The 20312-nt window shown below is 39.0% G+C and overlaps 1 protein-coding gene across 9 annotated transcripts in view; it reads left to right on the top strand.

Moving 5' to 3' along the window:
• The first annotated feature begins 1534 nt into the window (after positions 1 to 1534).
• Positions 1535 to 20312, top strand: part of LOC102220018 (adhesion G protein-coupled receptor L2-like) — a 128529-nt gene continuing 109751 nt past the window's right edge. For 5 of the 9 annotated variants that reach the window (XM_023335458.1, XM_023335454.1, XM_023335455.1 and 2 more), the window contains exon 1: positions 1535 to 2291. The gene's annotated coding sequence lies outside the window, so the exon portion shown is untranslated. The remainder of the gene's footprint in view (positions 2292 to 20312) is intronic. The other 4 variants (XM_023335451.1, XM_023335452.1, XM_023335450.1 and 1 more) reach the window with 2 other exon arrangements.

Here is a 20312-nt window from a genome sequence, read left to right as displayed (position 1 = left end):
GTCATTTAACATGCAAGATTTTGAAATGATGGCAGCCTTCATGAAATCTCAGAGTTAGATCTAAATTTTATAACAAATATAAAGGGTAACAGTTCTATTAATGTTCTGGCTGCGCCAACTGCACTACTTGGCATGTCGCCGGCTCCACCCATGCAGGAGTTGAGCAAACCTCTGACAAACAAACAGTGTTATAATGGCAGAAGTAGTTGTAGTCAAAGTCTTGTAAAAAGCTGGAAAGGGAGAGACTGAGAAAAACAGTAAGAAGGACAGGACAGGAATAGAGTCCTAAAGGATTTTTGGGAATTAAAGGAAACTTATAGAGTATTTATAGATTAAAGAAAGGAATATTTATCGTCATAATACAAAATTAAAAAATAGAATTTAATGGACATAAAGTAGTTTTGCTACACTCCCATGTAGCTACAGTAAGTGGCGGTATGCACCTTAAAGTTGCTTGCGATCTCCCAAAATAGAAAAGAAGAAGAAGAATCTTACGGAAACATTTTTTAAAATATAATTTTTGCCTTGTTATTCAACACTAAGACAAAGACGAAATGCAAGAAAATTGTCCAACGAGTCATACATCAGGTCTGTAAGGTTATTTGCGGTAAACAATGGAGAAATCAAAGTTAAAGTCCAAGACTTTTGCAGCCAGAGGAAGAATTAGGGGCAAAAAGTCTTGTCGGATGTGAGTGTGAGTATTACTTAAATAATACCGGCTTGTGAAAATCTGCCTTCAGGAAAATGTTTAAAAATAAACAGGAGCTTAAAAAGGCGCTTAAATGTAAATACCACAGTTACTGCAATCCATGTTTTCATGCTGCCACAGAGCTAACATTGGAATTTACACATACAATCAAGCATAACTACCTTCACCTATTAATCTGTGATTTGACTATCAATAGGCCTAAGTATCGTTATGCCAAAAATGGGATGGGATGTTTACTACACCTTCATGGAGTCGAACATGTTGTAGTTGCCCTCAGTCACAGTTTCATTTACTTCATATGAGGTGGGCTGCAGGCATTGATCCATTTCTTGCATTATTCCAGACTTCCAGGGTTTTTGGAAATGTAATAAAGTGTATTCCGCTTTCTACATGCTCTGGTAACCGGCTGTCAGGACTGTATTTTCCTCACTGACAACGTTTGACCATGATTTCCTTTTATTTCCCCCCAAATCTTTATGACCGTAGCGTGTTAGCAATGCGGAACACTTGCAATGTTGACAGAGGTTCAGTTCCTCCAGCTAAGGGGCGTTGATTGACCGCTAATTGGTCAGTTGCTGACAAAACTCCCTAGAATGATTGGGTCATGTCAATTGACAACAAAGGTTGCTAAAGCCAGTTTAAATGCCAACTCCAACATTTTGTCTTTGATTTAAAAGACAAAATGTTGATTTTAGAATCTTAATAAAACCCTTGCATGCCTTCTTCTGCCACTAATTTTAATAATCCACGAGGCTCAGATTCAGTAATCTGGATGTTAACTAAAGTATCACATGAAGTCACAAAACCAGCTGCTTATAATCTTTTACCAAAACGTCACTACAAGCTATTCCTTTAATTAGCATCACAAGCCACCCCGATCCGTGCCGTGCTGGTGATCCGCGCCAGGTTTTGCGCGCCGCCATGCACAGCCAGCTGCTGCAGAGCAGGGGACCGGTGCGCCGTTTCTCCTCGCCTTGTTTGCCTCCAGTCCGGCTGTAGCTCCGACTGTCTGCGCGGCGTGTGGATGAGGCGCAGAGGGATCGACCCCCCGAGCGCTCACAGGAGCGCTGGAGAAGCCACACTCTCCCATTTAGATCACAGTCCGCCTGCGTGCGAAGTCGCCCGAGGACTTTCGGACTGTGAGACGCTCGGAGTTTGATTTTGAAGCCAGACTGGGGCGCATCTCGTCTCCTTGAAGTGATCCCTTTTTCATGCAGTCTGTCCGTAGCGCTCCCGTCGGAAGGAGTCTGTGAGGAAGAGGAGGTGGTGGAGGAGGAATTGGAGAGAAGGGGGGAAAGCAATCATTACTTTTGAACAGACCCTTCGACATGGAGCTATTAGTCCGGTCCCGTGCGCACCGGCTGGAAGAAGAGCGCTTATCTGCCTCAGAGATCCTCATCTTCTGTCCAGTGTGAAGAAGGTCAGGAATGCAGCAGAGCCCCAGCCATCTTTGTGTAGTTTATGAGGGCTTCTTTTAAAATAAAACAGAGAAAGGAGAGGCGGCGGCGGCGGGACTCCTGGTGTTGGTGGACTGAATCGGATCTCCACTCCACGCCGCGGATTCTTATTTTTGCACCGCGCTGTAAGTAGCGTTTAAACGCGCATGTTTGACTCTTTCTTGTGGAGATGTTGGGTTGTGGCTCGCTGAATCAATGCCATTTATTTACACTCTCAAAATAGGATCAAGAAAAATGTGAGGAAAGGGGGCCTCCAGCAGTTCTAAACTGCTGCTAAGAGATCAATGCATCCCCATGGTGTAACACATATACTTCAAGTTAGAAGTTGCTTGGCTGCAACATTCAGAATGTTGTCTGTGGGTGGAAATAATTTAAAAGAAAACCTTTCTGATTTCTGTGTTTTTACCCTAAATGCTCCCTGTTATTGTACATGTGTATATTTTCAGTTCAGTTTATTCATATATCTCCACATTGCAAAAAAAATAAATTATATATATATATTATAATCTTAATGCTCTTTATAAGGCAACAGATCACAATAATACCCAGAAATGTAAAATCAAATGAATTCAATACAATTCAGACGGATTCATCTTCAACATTCACATTCCAGTTTATTCATACATCACTGATGCTCAACAAGGCAAAGCAATCTCTTGACATGACCTAAAAGGTTTGAGAAGACAAATTTAATTTGATGTATGCGGTAGCCACTATTATGAATTTGATAATAAATACAAAAAGGGAGAAAGAAAAAGAGAGAACTCCCAAACATCTCCACCCAGTCCTGGACATCCTAGAGAGGGACTGTCAGTTGCTGTCTCCATTTACTTTTCCATTTTGCGGCTGTAAAATAAGATCATTTCACAGGACATGTATAATTCACAGACCTGAGTTAGCCATGTGTGATGATGGGACACACACACACACACCCACACACCCCCACACACCACAATGTACACGCCAACACATGTACACACGCCAACACACCAATACACACATAAATAGAGTTTTTACAGGCTGAAGGAACCATACTTTATTTTCACGTGAGGCTTTTAGAGACATGGGCCGCTCAGACCTTTATAGAGAAACAACAAAAGAGCGCTTGGGCTGCCAGTACCAGCCTGAAATATCAAAGCTGAGCAACATTTACATATAATCCATACTGTCTGTACTAAATCAGGACAGTGGTGCATCATTATATAAGTTGAGGAAACTGGGGGCTTCCTTGGGCTTATATAAGAACCTCGTAGTTAAGATTATGGATGTCTTTACGGCACCAAACAAATCCATTCATATTTAGACCCTGACGGGAACGATTCTTCATCTAAGACCAGACTATAAAAGTCTTGCTGGCTGGGATTGATGTTCATTGCTTAATGCTGACATTCCCATCAGTGATCCCTAATCATGGAAAGGTTACCTCGCCCTCCTGCTAAGAAGGGCAACCTTTACAACTGAAAAGATCCCTCCATTCACCTTGCCCATGTCTGAATTATATCCAGATTTTTTTTTTTGAAAATGTAATTTGTTTTTTCTTGTTCTATCCAAATTTAGCTAATTTAGATGACCCATTCGACCAAGCTTAACCACCCAGTGTTCAGCCAAAATTTAGGCATTATTAAACGCCTTTGTGGAGACACCTTTCACTTTTTCCACCATATGTTGCACAGACATAAAGCAACATTGTCTTTTCTATGTCAGTATAATTTAGTTTACAGGGGACTAGTTGGTTTTTAAGAAAAAAGTCCTAAAGGATCATTTTGCCTCTTAGGAGTTCTGTACTTTTGTAGTTTTTGTCGTTGCATACCAGATTTTCAGGTATAAAATGGAGCCGTCTGTATCTACCATTAGCATGTTTCTCTCTTACGATGCATCAATTCATACTTCGCCTTAACTAGAATTTGAACCTGCTTTTATCACCATTTAAAATAATTTTCTATAATTTTTGTAAGAAATATGGATTTTATAACTTTATAACTTGGAAGTTTTTCCAAAGAAGGTTGCTTTTTAAACTTTTGTTTGTTTGACCAGTATCCCCAGTGGGTGCTGATCATTTCGCATCTTTGCCAATTTGAACCATTATTGATTATTGTGAAGGGATGAGCAATATGGACCTTATATTTTATTAAATTTTTTTTGGTATTTATTGTGATAATGATAGTAGTGAGGATAAAAATGTATTTTTAACTTCTTTGCAGTCTTTTTGTAGGCAGCTGTATGACCGCACAAACATAAATATCCCTCTTAAGACACACACCCGTTTTGAGATGGACTTCTTCAGGACACTAATTACATAAAGAAGTGTGATTTTTTGTCACTGAACTGCACATTGCTACTGTATTAATAATATATTTACTCAAGCTCATATGGAACTAAAGGTTTTTTAAAAATGAGTGAACGTAACTATCCTCACAATACAGACAGTTTCCGTGACTTTTCAGACATCATTAATTGGATTTTTTCCTTGATAAAGCAAAATACTTATCACAATAAATATTTTTCCCCATGAATAAAAGGTGTGTTAAGTGACTACTCTCGTTTTGCATTCAGCATTTTTGTAAATTAGAGGAAGCCTTTTTTCACAGGATGTTTTGTACTCACCTCTGGTCAATTTAAAGTCACCTTTGAGTCATTTTGTTTAGATGGCTGAGGATTTCAAGTCATTTTTCTATTCTTCTGAAAGGAAAGTTGAAACCAGTGTATACCCACCAACAAAGGTTTTCTCAGAATCCTTTTGGTTTGATCAAGGAGTCATGTTGTTGCATATTTCAAATAAAACCATGAGTCCAAATGAAGATTAGAACCATCATCAGTGAAAAAGGGGTTACATAGGAAACCTTAAAATGTATATTACAAAAGTTCATTTTCAAGGGGACTTATGTCTTATATATATTATTAGACTTAAATGTGAAAAAATTTAAACTGATATACAATTGTAGAAATAACTGTGTGAAATGGTTTGGTAACCAAGGTACAAACTAGAAGTACGAAAGAACAAAATAGAGTTAAGAATTGGTGAAAGAGCCACTAGGATAGTAAATGGTAGGAATTCAAATGGGGGCATGGGGAGTGGTGCTAGTTGGGGACAAATGGTCTCTTGCGTCTTCCTCCCATCCCACACCCCTCCTTCTCCAGCTTAGCTCCCACCCAAGCCATGCCGGTTGGTTTGGTCCATTTGTCTGGTGTCGTCTTTGGGAGGAAGTGCCATCTCATCTCACATTGCGCAAATGGTTTCAGTCCACGCTAGTGTGAATTCTAGCAGGTTTTTTTGTAACTGCCAATTTCCATATCAAAGTGTCTGCATTTGAATAGGGGAGAACTTTAGCTGCCAGCCCCCTTCCTCCAAGCAGTTTTGTTCTGATGGAGCACTGCTGCTGCTGGTGGGGTCGGTGGTGGTGAAGACGCAGGCTACTCACAGGATTTCTGGAGATGGCAGTTGGCTGTGTGTGCATGTGCGTGTGTCTTTGTGTGAGAGAGAGATAGTGTTTGTGTTGGAAGCAGAATTAATGTGGATTGGGAGAGTTAGTTGGCTATAATCTAACACTAAAAAGCCACATATTGAGTGGAAATTGTGGATGCAGCTCATTGACGTGGTCATGTCAGAAAGAATGTCTCAGATTTTTCCTCTACTATTCCTCAAAATAATGCTAGCCAATTTGTGTTTTTTGAAGTAAGGGAATCAAGACTGCTCACTAGCTAAAAACAACCCCCCCCCCTCACCACACGCACACAAATAAGTTGCAGAAAATTTGTTTAGTCGATTGGGTTGCAGTATTGAGTTTCTAAAGCGCCCCAAAACAAATTTGCTCTCGAGTGCCTTCTTGCGAGCTGAATGGTTTAATTGGACATTGATTGAGTGACGACGTAAAGACACGGAGCATTCATGCTTTGTTGCGAGACTCCTGTGTGCCTTCTGGTGTCTGATTGTTTTTTTTTTTCCCCTGTTGCAGAGATAATATTTATTTCCAATTCTGTGCAGGTGTTATTTGTCAGAGAAAGAATGCGCCAAGACATTGTTTATTTTGATGGATCCTTCGGCTCTCTTTCCTCTTTGTCTCTGTGATACACGGTCTAATCTTCGCTTCAGTTTTCGGCAGGTTAAATAGATGAAAATAAACAGACACTTTGCGGTGAGCACAAAGAGAAACAAACAGAAAAAAAATCGCTTTTGTGTCTTCGTGTATGCCCTTACTTTGAAAATAGGATCAGCATAGGTTAATAGTGAAAGAGGGTGCAGCGTGTGAAATGTTATTACACAGAGACAGGGAATGTAAATGCCATTGGAAGCGCAGTAGGGGTCAGCGGCCCCTTCATGCTCCTCCTGCTCCTCGGTAATAACATGAGCCAACCGCTCCCCGATCGGCTGAAGAGGACAGCTCGCTCTTTCCTCCCCTTCCTTTTGTTTGGACAAAATAACATCACAAAACTGTCGCAGAGGGGCAAGAGCAGGAGAGCAGATTCAAGTTTGAAGCCCAAAGAGCAGGAAAGAGTGTGTGGTGTTTGGGGGGTGGGGGGCATCCAAACGTCACCTGCTATCTTCCCTCATGGCCGACAGGTTTGACAGCTGCCTTGTTCAATTCCTCCAACTTCCTTGTGAATGGTTGGGCAAACAAGTAGACCGAAAGGGGACACAGGAAGAGATGAGTAATAGATGAGCTTAGATTAGATTGATTTTCAAAGAGAAACAGTCCACAAAGATGCAACGTGCACATTTTCCTATGTATGGCGTAATTTTCTCCCCTCTGTTGGCGGTTTCTCAGCCCTAACAAAGCCTCGAGAACAGCCTGCCTGCATTGTGTACGTGTGGGAGGATGAGGCAGGAGCGACTGTGGTAAGTTTGTCGAGTTGGAGTGGAAACCACGCTGCGGTGCTGATCCAGAGCCGGCCGTTCAGATTATTAAAAAGCTGCTGAGGAGGAGAGGTGCTTGCATTCTGCTCTGTGGAGGCTGCTGTCAGTGGAGAAATTGGCATCGGTGCTCCCTCCTAAGATGGATTTCCTATTGCTCGCTGCAAAATGATCTACAGTCTAGTAATGGCTACAACCTGACATTTTCCTGTGATGCTCTCTAAAGACAACCCCCCGCTCCTCGTTCCAATCCCCTCCTCCTCCTCCTCATTTTTTGGGTTATTTATTTATTTTTTGAAGTAACATCAAAGCTGCTCTTTCTCTTGTTGTCCACATTTGGAAGGGATTGAAGAAAAAAAACTCCCGGAGTTGAAAAGCTGGAAAGGGCACAGAGTATTTAACAAAGTGCTCGAGGGTGAGTTTTTCACTCACTGCTGAAGCCCATTGAAGCCATTTTGTGGCTTTACTTAAAAAATAAAGAGCCAAATACATGTGTATGAGGGTAGTTAAAGGGATAGTTTAGAATTTTTTTAAAGAAAAGCTCTATCAAGAGGTTGTAAGGAGGTAATATGTTTTCTTTCACTATTAATCCAGATTAGTTATTTCCAAAGGCTGAAGCCACTCCCATTTAAATAAACGGCATTCTAAAAAACGTTACACTGCAAATGCCATTAATTTCTCTTTAAGCTATTGTCTTGTTTGGAATCGGCTGTTATGCAGGGAAGATATCATTTACACAGGAAACTTGAGTATGGAGGCAGTGTGCCCCTAATTGCCTTCCTGTATGAAACACATACTGAGAACAGAATATGTAAAGCATTTCTAGTTACAGTACAATATTTTTTATGTGTATATTAAGCAGTGTAAAAAGTCAAGAATATCATTGTAGTTTAAGTTAAATTATTAGTTTTGTACTTAGTAAGCTTTGCCAAGAAAAACGCACATGTTCTATTTACATTTTTGTTTCACAACGGAAGATAATTATCACTTCGCTGCAAATAACCAACTGATTCAAATATGTCGATGGTATAAGGTTCATAAAAAGCATTTGAATGAATCACTGTGACCTTTTTAAGATGGATGTTATTTTAAGTCGGTAGAAGTCCACATTAGGTTTTGATGTTGGTTTGATCGTTAGCAGTGTTTCAGATTTAGAGACATTTACTTACTTATGTAATAATTTTCTGTTTCTCTGTAAATAACCACTTAATGCAAATGTCACAACGAGTTAAAGTTTCCTACAAAAAGAGTTTGTATTAACTGGAAGAATGTTTTTGAGATTAAAGTTGTAGTTTCCTGTGGTCTAGCTTTTAGCCTTGTTCACTGTAGTGTTTCCTACTTGGTCACTTTGTAAGAATGTTTAACATGGATTAAGAACACACTGGCAACAGTATTTTGGGAAAGCAACTGGCAACAAATCTACTAACTTTTTCTGCTGCTATTGGAGACTTTTAGAAAGAGAAAGGCCATATCATTGTTTCTCTTTACAGCAAATGGGTGCTACCTTTTGGCTCCTGCCCGGTGCCAAAGCACCTCCAGGCGGCCTAGTCCTCACGCCACACATCAGTGCTTCCCAGCTGCAGAAAGAGCAGCAGATAGTCACCCCTATGTCTCCAGACTGCAAACCAATCCGTCAGTATTCTTTTTGGGATCTTCTTGTTGGTCTAGAGCTTGGATGAAGAAGGAGGATTACAATTGTGACATAAAAAGCTTTTTTTGCAGTTTATATTCAGAGTGGGTTTCACTCACATTGTCTCTCCTACACTTTCCTTCTCTTTCATAGCACCCATTACAATTAGATTCACATGGCCAATTATGCAAATCAGGAAGCATTATAATTTAGTGACTTTTATTGACTTCTTGAACAGCCAATAGCTACTTACAAAGGATCTGACTGGGGTCATTTTACATGTGTAACAGGGTTTATGTACCATTCTAATTGTGTTTTAGGAAGGTGGTAGACCACTTCCAGCCTTGACAACTGTAAATATTTGTGGTTATCTGTAAAAAATCCCAAATATTAAACACAAAGATAGTTCATGAAGTGGTGATGGCATTCCCTTCTATGATTTTTTGAGAGCTCCACCTAATATGGATTTATAATAAGCAAAGCATTAGCTACTCTAGGTAAAAAATTTACTACCTATAAGCGTTTAACAGACACTCACTTCAGAAATCCTGAACCATCCCTTTAACAGCATAGGTGGATATATGCCCGAGGAAAATCTCACCCCCTACTGCACTACCTCCGGTGTTTAAAATGACGGTTAACTTTCCCCCACTGGTTAGAAATGGATGTTTAATGATCGACAGAAGCCCAGAGCTTAGCGTCCTAGCAGTCACGCTGGCTCTGTGTGTAAGAAAGCTCTCCCCTTGGTGCCGTTGTTTGACGTCGAGTTCAAAAACAGGCTTGTTCTCAAGTGATGGATCATCACAGGTCTCTTTGGGTTGTGTGTTAACCCTTCGGAGGGTGCAGATCTCTTCCCCCGTCGGCAGCACGTGATGGATGTGCCCCGTGTGTTTTGGCTCCATCTATCAGAAGATTAGCACTGACCTGTGAGTTGTCTGAGCTGCCCTCTGAGCTCCTTTTGCCCCAGCGCTGCGGCGATATTAGCATACAAGGACGCTTCTCCGTCTCGGGGGGGATACAGAGATAGTGTTCTTTATTTGGTCCTGCCGCTGTATAAGGTCACAGGAAGTGTGTAGATTAAGGGCTGAAGAGTGTGTTGGTATTAGGTGTATCTGACAGGTCATCTGTCTTCAGTGCTTCCCTGAAATTCCTAAATAGCACCATATAATTATCCTAGAAATTGAGGTTCAGGCTATGCTTCACTGCAGTTCCTCCTTCATGGCACTCATGAATCATATAAATATGTAAATCAGTCAACTGATGTGGTTTCACAGTTACTCTTCTCATAGCGTCGAAACATCTGAAAGTGGAGTGCATATACACCCAATTTATTTATTTATTTTCATTGTTTTTATAAGGCCACCACACATGATGGACAGCATGAATTCTTCTATTAAGTGCCTTCACAGGAACTGCACAAGCACATTTACCTCTTGAGAAACTAGTTATTCAAAGCATTAAAAGGCTAAATCAAATACTACATTGCAGCCCTTTCCCTCACCTCAGTTTCGCTGCGATCATAAAAGTCTATCCCCACTTAGCGCTCTCATGCAACGCTTAAATGTCACCTCCTACGGTATTTCTGGCATTTTGTTCTTGTTGTGTCTTTATGTATTGAAAGAATGCCTCATATGGCTGTTTTCTTAGTTCACTAGGGAGGGGGAAAAAAAAAAGTCAGAAGATCACCTGTAATCTGTGAGCTCGTCGTCTGCCATGTCTAATGGCTATTTGATGCTTACTTGGTGTCACTTGGCGTTCCGCGACAAAGCCAATCTATTTTCAAGGTGAGGAGATATTGTCAGAGTCCTTGAACGTTCCCTGGGTTTTGACTGGCAGGCGTTGTCACCGAGGATAAGGAGTGGTGGGAGTCACACTGCAGAGAGAATCTATTACCTCGGATGGCATAGGCACACTTTCACAATGTGTCAGTGAAGTCAGCCATCTTGCATACTCTTGGCGTCTGGAATAGTCCCCTCACCAGAGCAACGAGGGAGCAGCTTTCAAGTTTAATTTTGGGGCTTGCCATAAGCAGTTTTATTGATGTCGCATGCTCGAGCTTAGTGCTATGATGAATCGTCCTGTAAAAGCAAAAACATTGAAGCGTTTATCAGTGTCACTGTGTAATCTGTTTTGTGATCACTTGCAACATTAAACAACCTAAAAAAAAAAAAGAGAAAGAACCAAAGTGTTGCAGCATGAAACAGGAGCGGTAAAGAACTCCAAAACTCAGCCAAGCCCTTTCTTGTGGAGTTGTGCTCATTTCCGCCATTTCAAAAGCCTCTTTAGAACAGGGAGAAAAGGGACTGCGGGGCTCTGCGAGTTGCAGGCGAGAGAGGGAAGCTTGTTGATGATCAGCCGAGCAAATCAGATCTTGATATTTGAAGAGTGGAGTTGTGATTGCTAATCACTCTACTGCTGAGTTTTAATTAGGATACTCATAAGCATTCTGTCATTTCCTAGCACAGCATATTCGAGCATCGTGCTCTTAAAAGAACAAATAATTAGTTGCCTTAGTAGTTGGGGCTACAAAACAAGTTCATATTTCTACAGCATACAAGAATAACACACTGATTAAATTTTTTAGCACAACTGTGCGCAACATGACCTTTTGTGTTATTTTTTCACCTTGTCAGATAGACTCTTTTTTTTTTTAAAGTACACATAAGGCCCGCACAATATATCACAACTATCCGTCATTGCAATATCAAGTGTGTGAAATATTCACATCGCTAAGGACTACTTGGAGTGCAATGAAACTTCCATTTTTCAAGTTAATGTAATATTTAGCCAGTTGGAAAGAGTCATAAACGGCAGACATTTTGGGCAACACCAGACGTTGCCCAAAATGTTAAAAGTCACAGAGTGTAGGAAGCACAGATGAGAAAAGAAGAAATGTGCATATACTGTAACTGATGCCTTCATCTCAGTAAATATCAATATTATGGCCATTGCAATATTTTCCAATAGCCCCTAGTAGAGCTATATAGATCAGCATTTTTGCAGCTGATCTTTATCAGTGATTTTGTAAAACACTGACCGCCCAGTACTGATTTCTCCCTAAGAACATGAAATAACAACAGATTTCTTTTTACTACTTTCTGAATTCATTGAAAACAGCCAGTGATGTGCGGTCAGTGGAGGCAGGTGAGGCAGAGCCTCAGCTGTCATCATGGAAAAATAATATATAATTATAAAATCATTTATATTGTTATTTTTACCCTGTGGTTTGTACTATGAAGTATTTATTTTTCATTTAGCTTAACCAATTTTGATAATTCTTTCTTCAAAATCGCTGAATTTTCACATTTTCCCATTCAAATGCTCGGAAGCGCAGCTGGTGAGGCAGCAGCGAGTTGAGCCTCACCTGGGATTGCGCAACCTCTCACTAACTGCACTGGCTGCCACCCTATGGGAGAATGTTCCTCCTGTCTGTACGTCGCCAATAAAATGGCTAATAAACATTTCATATATGAACTGATTTTCCATAATTTAGCTTATGTATATAATGCACAGTGTTTTTTGTGTGTGTAACGTGTTTCGTGTGCTGAGGAGCGATCATAAACGGCAGAGAACAGCTTCAAGGTGAGGCAGGCAGTACTCTTGCCTCATGGCAGGGGGCGCACATGATCCCAGACATTGTGACTCCACAACTGCAGGGTAAGAGACAGTAACAGCGAGCTAGCCATGGAGCTAGCCATATAGTCAAGTGCAGCGATATATTTATAGTTTTCTCCTCTTACCACAGCAATCACTTATTAATAATCGCAAAATAAATATTAAGCCTAAAACTATACTACTGCCAGAGACTGAATGTTCTGTCCTTTGTGTGGAAAATATTTGAGTGTTTTTTTTTTGTTTTGCTTCGTTGTTGTCAATTGCTATGGCAACAAGCCTAGCTGCGCTGATACAGAAAGGAGAAAGAAGGGATTTTGAGTTGCACTTTTAACAGTTTTTCCCTTTGCTGGGGAGCACAGCACGAAATTAATAATACCTACAGTAGATGTTCAAGTTTGTTTGAGTTAACGGAATTATTCTACCGCAGCAGCGCGGCATGTTAAAGATTTGTCTTTTTGTCCTCCAGCGTTGTCCGCATGCACGAAATTTCCTTAAGTAAAAAAACAATAACATGCAGGGGGTCTATATTTGTAAATATGATTATGATTAAGTCAGTGCCTTGCCAGCTATGAACCTCACTGTACGTCACTGAAAACAGCGGTATTAAAATGTCCGTAGTAAAATAAAACAACTAAGTTACAATTTGCAGAGCTCTCTGCCATGCTGTAAACCTCAAAAAACAGTAAAGTGCTTTAGGCTATGGGATAGAAGTACTTTTAAATAAAATCCAACTAAAAAGATCAAAGCTTATTTTACTGGGTTACAAAGCATCTTTTTTCAAATTTTCAACCTAAACATGTAAAAGTGCTTTATACCACAAGATAGTGATTATACATGATCAATTGAGAAATTTTATATGAAGTTCTCAATTTAATATTGGATACAAAAAAAAACAGTGATGTGTTAAACTGTTAAATACTTTTTTTAATTACTGGAACTGTACAGAAGGCAACATTAGACCATGTATGTGAGAGAGAGAGAGAGAGAGTAAGCCAGGGGTGTCCAAACTTTTTGCAAATAGGGCCAGATTTGATCAAGTGAAGATGCCCGGGGGCCAATAGTTTGTTCGGACATTTTTTAACTACAAAAGTTTCACACACTGTTATAAAACAATTTTCATTGTCACAATTATCTTTATTTTTCAAATGACAAAAAAAACCAAACAAATATAAGCCACTCAGGCAAATGAGAACAACTCTAAAAACACAAATTCTGCCTTTCTTTCATATCTGGAGAGTCAGATAACATTGAACAAACTGTATGAAATACCTTAAATTTACATGAGTTTAAAAATATCTTTGCCTCACGAACATTTTAAACAGGAGTTATAAGTAATGCAAAGTTGTCTGTTATTATTAAATCTTAAAACAAGTGAATTTTGCTCGTCATTTACAATATCTACAGGTTCATAGCCAAATCTTACTCAAGAGTTTAATAAAAATAAGTGCCATAAATCCAGGTGCATAAATGTTCTTTTGGCTCTTCACTGCTGATAGTGACAGACGTTACCGTTCAAAATACTCAGTTTCATGTCCTCAGCTCTCAGTGCCACACTGTTACTGCCAGGCAAACATTCGCAAATTCTTGCTTCTTCTCAGGGCAAAATGTTCTCCACCATTTTCATAACACAGTCTTTGATAAATGTACCTTCAGTAGAAGGTTTGCCATGTTTAGCTATTAACATTAACATCATAGCTTTCTTTGGTGGTATTTTCTTTTGACTCACAGACCCGCGTGAAGAATCGCTGTTGTGATGCCAGTCCAGCTTGGAGCTGCTTCAGTTTTTCAGCACGGTCACTTCCTGTTAGCTTGTTGTATGTGTTAGCATGTTTAGTCTGGTAGTGTCTCTATACGTTGAAATCCTTAAACAAGGCAACCGTCTCACAAATTAGACAAGCACAATTGCCTTGATTTTCAGTGAAGAAGTATTATAATTCCCATCTCTCTTGAAAGCGGCGGCCTTCACTGTAAACTTGTTTTCTTTGCAGTGGCCATGGCAGAAATGAGAGGAGAGCGGTTCGCTGCACGGAGGCAGAGACTGATAGTATTAAAGTGGTGCTGCCACCATTTGGTGAAAGGAGGAATTACAGTTTCAAGTTTTATGATTTATTTATTCTGTTTCACAGTGCAGGCGGGCCATAAATAATACATTATAAAACCGAAGCTGCGGGCCGTATAAAATCTGACCGCGGGCCGTGATTGGCCCCCGGGCCGGACTTTGGACATGCCTGGAGTAAGCAGTCAACATCACACAGCTCTGCCCTAAAACAAGACTTGACAAATATTTATAAAACAACAACAACAAAAAAAAAGATTACACGACGCACATTTCAGCTATGAGACCCAGAACTTTTATGTCCTGGAACTTTCTAATTTATCTTGCCTGTTTCTTGTCCGTTTTACTACTTTGGGGTCCAAAAGGTTGCTGATGATGCATCAGTGCTGATTGATGTATTATCCAGCTGCTGAGATTGGGAGAGAGGCTCTCATCAAGAAAAAAATGTCTTGATTCTAAGCAATAAAATTATAACCAATAATTCTGTTGCAGTGATTACACTTTTAGAGCAGACAAACATAATCATTATATAGTCTAAGGAATAATATACCTGTGACAGATCTTTAAAGGGATTTTCAGCTTCCTGTCATTGATTGAAAAGACTTGAATTTCAAATTTATGTGTTTCCTTTAAGACTCTTCTGATACTGAAAATAGATCACAGGTTTCAGACAACAGCGTCTTTTAAAAAGATTAGTATCAGCGTTAAAATATGTTCCTGCGATATCTGTTAACTGATTTCAAAATATATTGTATTTTTTTATTCTGACCGACCATTCACATGACAGTTCTAATCAAGCCGAAAGTCATCTGATTTGTATATTTTTATGTCTCCAGTTGTAATAGCATGGATCATTTCAACCTATGTTTAGGTTTATACAATAACCTACAAACTGCTGAGCAACCATCACGCTTCTGTAGAAAATAGATTTTCCTTTCCAGAAACCTTTGACACCTTTCTTCTTTCTGTCTTCATTTTTAAACACTTCTTCACTTGGCAACAACTTTCACACCAAAGGGTGTTGTTCCCAGATGACTTGTTAGTGCTGCGTTCACTGATTGGATAAAAAAAAAAAAAAGGTTTTTGGTTTTTTAGTGTAAAATAGTCTGATTTTGATGACCAACCTTCTCTTGGTATACAGATGCTTACACATACTTTCTCCAAACGAGCCCCCATTTAATCAGGAGTTATTTTCTCGCAGTTATTACTATAGATTTGACTGATCTTTCTCCTGAATGGGTATGGTTTCTGTCCTGCACTTCTAAGACCTTTGTTAGGACATTTTAATTACAGCAGAGCTGGGTGTAATTGATCTCGGCTTAGAGGGATTTCACTGTCAATGAGAATGAGCCTGGGCGTTAATACGATTCGAGCAAACGCTTCCACCTTTGTGTTGCACTGATACACACTCCTGCAAGAGGGACTGGTAGAGATGAGGCGGCCGAGTCTTGCTGTTGGTTATGTTTTGAAACGGCGAGGCGTCTGTCTTTCATGTGTAACCATTCAGCGCGAACAAGTCTGGATCCCGAATTTTAACATATCTGCAGCCAGCATTGTTGCTACCTGAAGTGTCCTCTTACGTAGCACTTTCTTCATGGTTCCATGTTGTCACCCACGATCCTTAAATTTTCATAAGGCTGTTAGATAATGCTTCCCGATGAGGGTGAATTATTGATGGCCTTGTACATATGAGTGGGACACAGAAGGCTTTTAACTCTCTGAGCTACGCGGCCTCTTGTGTGGTAACTAAGGGACACCGTACAAACACCCAAAGGAATGATGTACTGGAGGAGGAAACAAACGGAGGCAGGGGGCTGAAAATAAAATAAAAGAGGCATGAATCCTTTACACCACTGTTGGGCTAAGCCACAACAGAAGGAAAAAAAGAACTTGGCAGCAAAGAAAGGCTTTGCATGAACAGAAGCCTTCTTTTTGTGTGTTTGAAGCATTGAGAGGTGGTATGGTGGCTGTGTATGTTTTGCTTATATTTATACAGCGCTCTGGTTGTGTTTTCCCGTATTATGCAGAAGCACATACACATAGGTTTGCTACAGTTATTAGCACACAGGAATTTGAAGTTTGAATACACAAGGAAACTTTGTGCACACTTTATAAGGATTACAGCTAAAAAAAAGTCAGGATAAAGAAACTGATCAGGGAATTGAATGAGAATGAGCCTTTAACTGTTTTGGTTGTAGACTAATTGCCCTAGTCTAGCAAAAACGCTATTTATATCATTTCGTTTGGTCTCATTTTCTGCTTTTCTCTCTTATTGATCTCTGAACACTTGGGTTTTGAACTGTTGATTGGACAAATAAAACAATAAGAGGATGCCACACTGCACTCCACGATTAACACTGTACAATATAAATGATTTAGGAAATGAACCATATAAATGGTCAATAGATGCATTGATAAGAAAATTAATCATTAGTCCCTAAAGCAATGGTTATCCAACTATGAAGTGCAGAAGACTCACAGTGCATATGGTTTCATTTAATAGTTTTTTATATAAGTAAAACAAATTTTGCCTTTGAAAATACCCAAGGACTTTATTGTGATTATAAAAAGCCTTTGTTTTGGTATGTATCTGGTGAAGGGAAACATGAAGAGAATTTATGAACATTTATTAGACCTAAAGAAGAAAAACATAAATTCTATTATTATGTGATTACACGTTGACAATCTGAGTCTCTTGTTGAACTAAATCATCTTCCATGCGGATTTCATATTTTTATTTTGCTGGGTTTAGTTTGATCAGCCCATAGCTCTAAATTCTGTAAACACACACCCTGACAGCTGTCCCGAGTCTTATTGCAAGAGCTCTCATCATTGTTCAAATTCGCTCTCTTTGCACTACTATGGCCCTGAAGTTTGCATAACAATGGAGTGAGCAGAGCAAACTCTGGAAAAGCATATCATTTAGACACGCAGAATTTCAGCCGTGTGGTCCTTGAAGCTTTTAGGTGGGTTTTTAACAATCTATTGATATTTGTAGATGAAAGCATTTAATTTAATCATCAAAAAACATTTGTTTGGATAAAATTAAAACAGATTTTGTTGTTAAACGTGGAGAAAAGGATTTAAAGGCTTCAATATGCTATGAATTTAATGTTACATTTCTTTTAAATCAGCCTGATTCTTATAGGTATTTTAGTCCCTCGGGTCAGCAGCCAATCTTTTGGAATGAATATGCACAAGCAGTTACAATTTTTTGTATTTTTTTTTCATCAGAGACAGATACTCTTAAATAACCACCCGGTGTCTGCCTTCGTAAGTCAGCGACAGCACAAGAAAGCAATTATGTAGAGTGAAACCAGAAAATCAAGTCCAACCTGTGTTCGTTTCCCAAAGGAAATGTGGCAGATTGATGCCTGCATTTTGGTTTCCAAAGGAGCTGACAGCGTGGGTGGATAAATTATTACAAACCAGAACTGAAAAAAGTGAAAGTGGAAGCTATCTAAGTTTAAAGTATTTTTTTAAAATCCATAGCGAATTTTCCAACTTAAATTTGCCAAATAGATGGTCTAAGCAGTACTCCCAGTCCACACAAAAGAATGTTTCCTAATCAGTGCCATCATGCAAAGTAATTAACCTTTAATAAAACCTTTGAGATTTGAACATAGCAGAACAATTTACAATTACTGATTTTAAATTATGGTTTCGACAAATTAAATTAATGCGCACATTTTCTCAACGATTAGGCCCTCAACCATACCTCTGGGAAACATAATTTTTCTGCTTTTTCTCAAAGACCTTCCTTTATTTAACAAGTCAACATTCCTCTACTGGTTCTTCTTAAGATAAAATTAAGTATTTCAATCAGTATCAATGTTTTTTTTTCCTCTAATAAGCTAAACAGCACATTTTATACTTAAAGTACATTGAGCAGCAATATATTTTTTATTGCTTTTAAATTCTTAATGGTGCAAGCGTTAAGTAATGCTAATTGTACTGTATTAATTTAATTTTTTGCTTTTGCTGAACATATCTTTTCATTATTAAGATAATTAATTAAAAGTGTTTGGATATAATTATGCAATGCTGAAAGTACAATTTTGAAGTTCCAAAAAAGAACCAACTTAGCATCAACATTTGCCTCACTGAAAAACAATGCAGCATATTTAAATGTGTGTGCAAGTTGTGAAATCAGGTCTCAAATCTGCAGCAGTTTAAAAAATCTGACAAAATAGACATGCATTGTGAAAGGATCCTCTCATTGCTAATGAATGCAAAAATAAGCAAAAGGAAGAAAAAAAAATTATACACCACCTGCCAATCATCAAACAGCAGACAGACAAATTTAGCGACCAGCTAATAATGCAGGACTTGGCAGATTAAGAACCAGATATTTCCCTCAGGAGTTTTGCAGTCTGCAGCAGAGCTAAAAGTGAGTGGATACTGGCCTGAAAAGCATCTCCAAATAAGTGATAATTCTGGTTTGGAACTGTTGGATGTGTAATTAGGCAGTTGTTTGCAAAGACTGTCTAAACAGACTTGCTAATAATATGTCATTATTGTGTTTACAATTTTCCTCTGCTAGCCCTGTTTGTCAAATTGAACTGATGAAAGTAGCTTGACCAAAGCTTTTCTGATGCAAGCAAACAAAAAGGAAAATGGTGTGAAAAGTGTGGGTGAGGGACAGTGTCTAATTTTACCAAGTGAATTAGCATTTTCTGTCTGCATCACCTCCCGGGCTATCATAATAAGACTAGACCTAATATTATGTTAATTTTATTGCTGGATAGACTTGATATTCTCTTCCCCTTGGTGGAAATTATACCATAAATTAATGTTGGTGAAATTACCAAATATTTTGCATTCTTAGTAAAAAGTGCAGAGGCTTCTTTAGTCACAATTATCAGCTCAAAGTTATCACGCAGAGACATGGTGGATGGAATCAAAGGAGGAAAAATTCACAGTAATTTACTAGCTGGTAAACATCTTTACATTCTGAAAATCAAAATGAACCCGTATGTTCACCAAGACCCCGGTAAACACACTGAGCTGAATATCATTGCAGGTATTAACGATGCCCTTCAGGATACACTTTCATCTCTGGCCCAGTCATAAAAAGGCTTCCCCAGCATGGAGACGCTGAAAAATTAACGCAGTGTTAAATGCTCCCCTCTCTGCATCCTGATGGCTTTACCTGCAGGGAAAAACCAGTAGATATGTACTATCAACAGTAAAACATGGTGGTGGGTCCTTAATAGTATTGGCAGCCTTCCTTTGGGACTCATTACTTTTGACGATTACTCCACACAGTCCAGTAATGGCTGAGGTGTGGGAGGCAGTTTTACAGGACCACAGTAGTTTGACCTCATGTTGCAGGAGTTTTTGTATTTAAAGCAATTTCACTGTCTGGTTTCCCAAGGTAAACGGACTGAAATGTCCTTTTTGTTAAATACCGAAAAGGTAATTTACACTTCCATCAGACTTTTCAGGATGTCTAAATATTGCTATCTCAATAATTTTGGATTTGTTTTTAACACAAGGTAATATTCATCATATTATTACAGTTTTGATATGGTAAAGAAATAATGTTATGTTTTTACATAACTATTTACAGATAAAGACATTGACAATGTCTTTGTAGGTCTTTGTGGTGTTTGAGTTTTGACTCAAACACCACACTAGTTAAATACTAGTGAATTTAACTAGTATTGCATTATTATCATTCTCAATAAATTGCATACAGCACTATAGTTTTTCAACATATTTTAACATTAATTAGATTTTGATTTTCGATGCAGTGATTTGAATTTGGTGCAGATTCCTTATCTCTGTTTTTGTTAAGCTTTAGGGTGCCCGGAGCTGTAACAGTAAAAGACACAAGAACAGTGTTTGGAATAGATTTTCTGCCTCCTATCCATGAGCGATCATTAAATATTTATATACGGACCAGAGGAGATGTCACAGTTTATGTGAGAGAGTAAGTTCTGTAAAAGAGTATTTTGATAATTCAAAACAAAGCTAAACGATTACAGACTTGA

Source organism: Xiphophorus maculatus, chromosome 6 (genome assembly GCF_002775205.1).
Source record: "Xiphophorus maculatus strain JP 163 A chromosome 6, X_maculatus-5.0-male, whole genome shotgun sequence".
NCBI lineage: Eukaryota > Metazoa > Chordata > Actinopteri > Cyprinodontiformes > Poeciliidae > Xiphophorus > Xiphophorus maculatus.
Note: the sequence above shows the minus strand (reverse complement) of the source record. Positions and strands in the feature narration are given on the sequence as shown.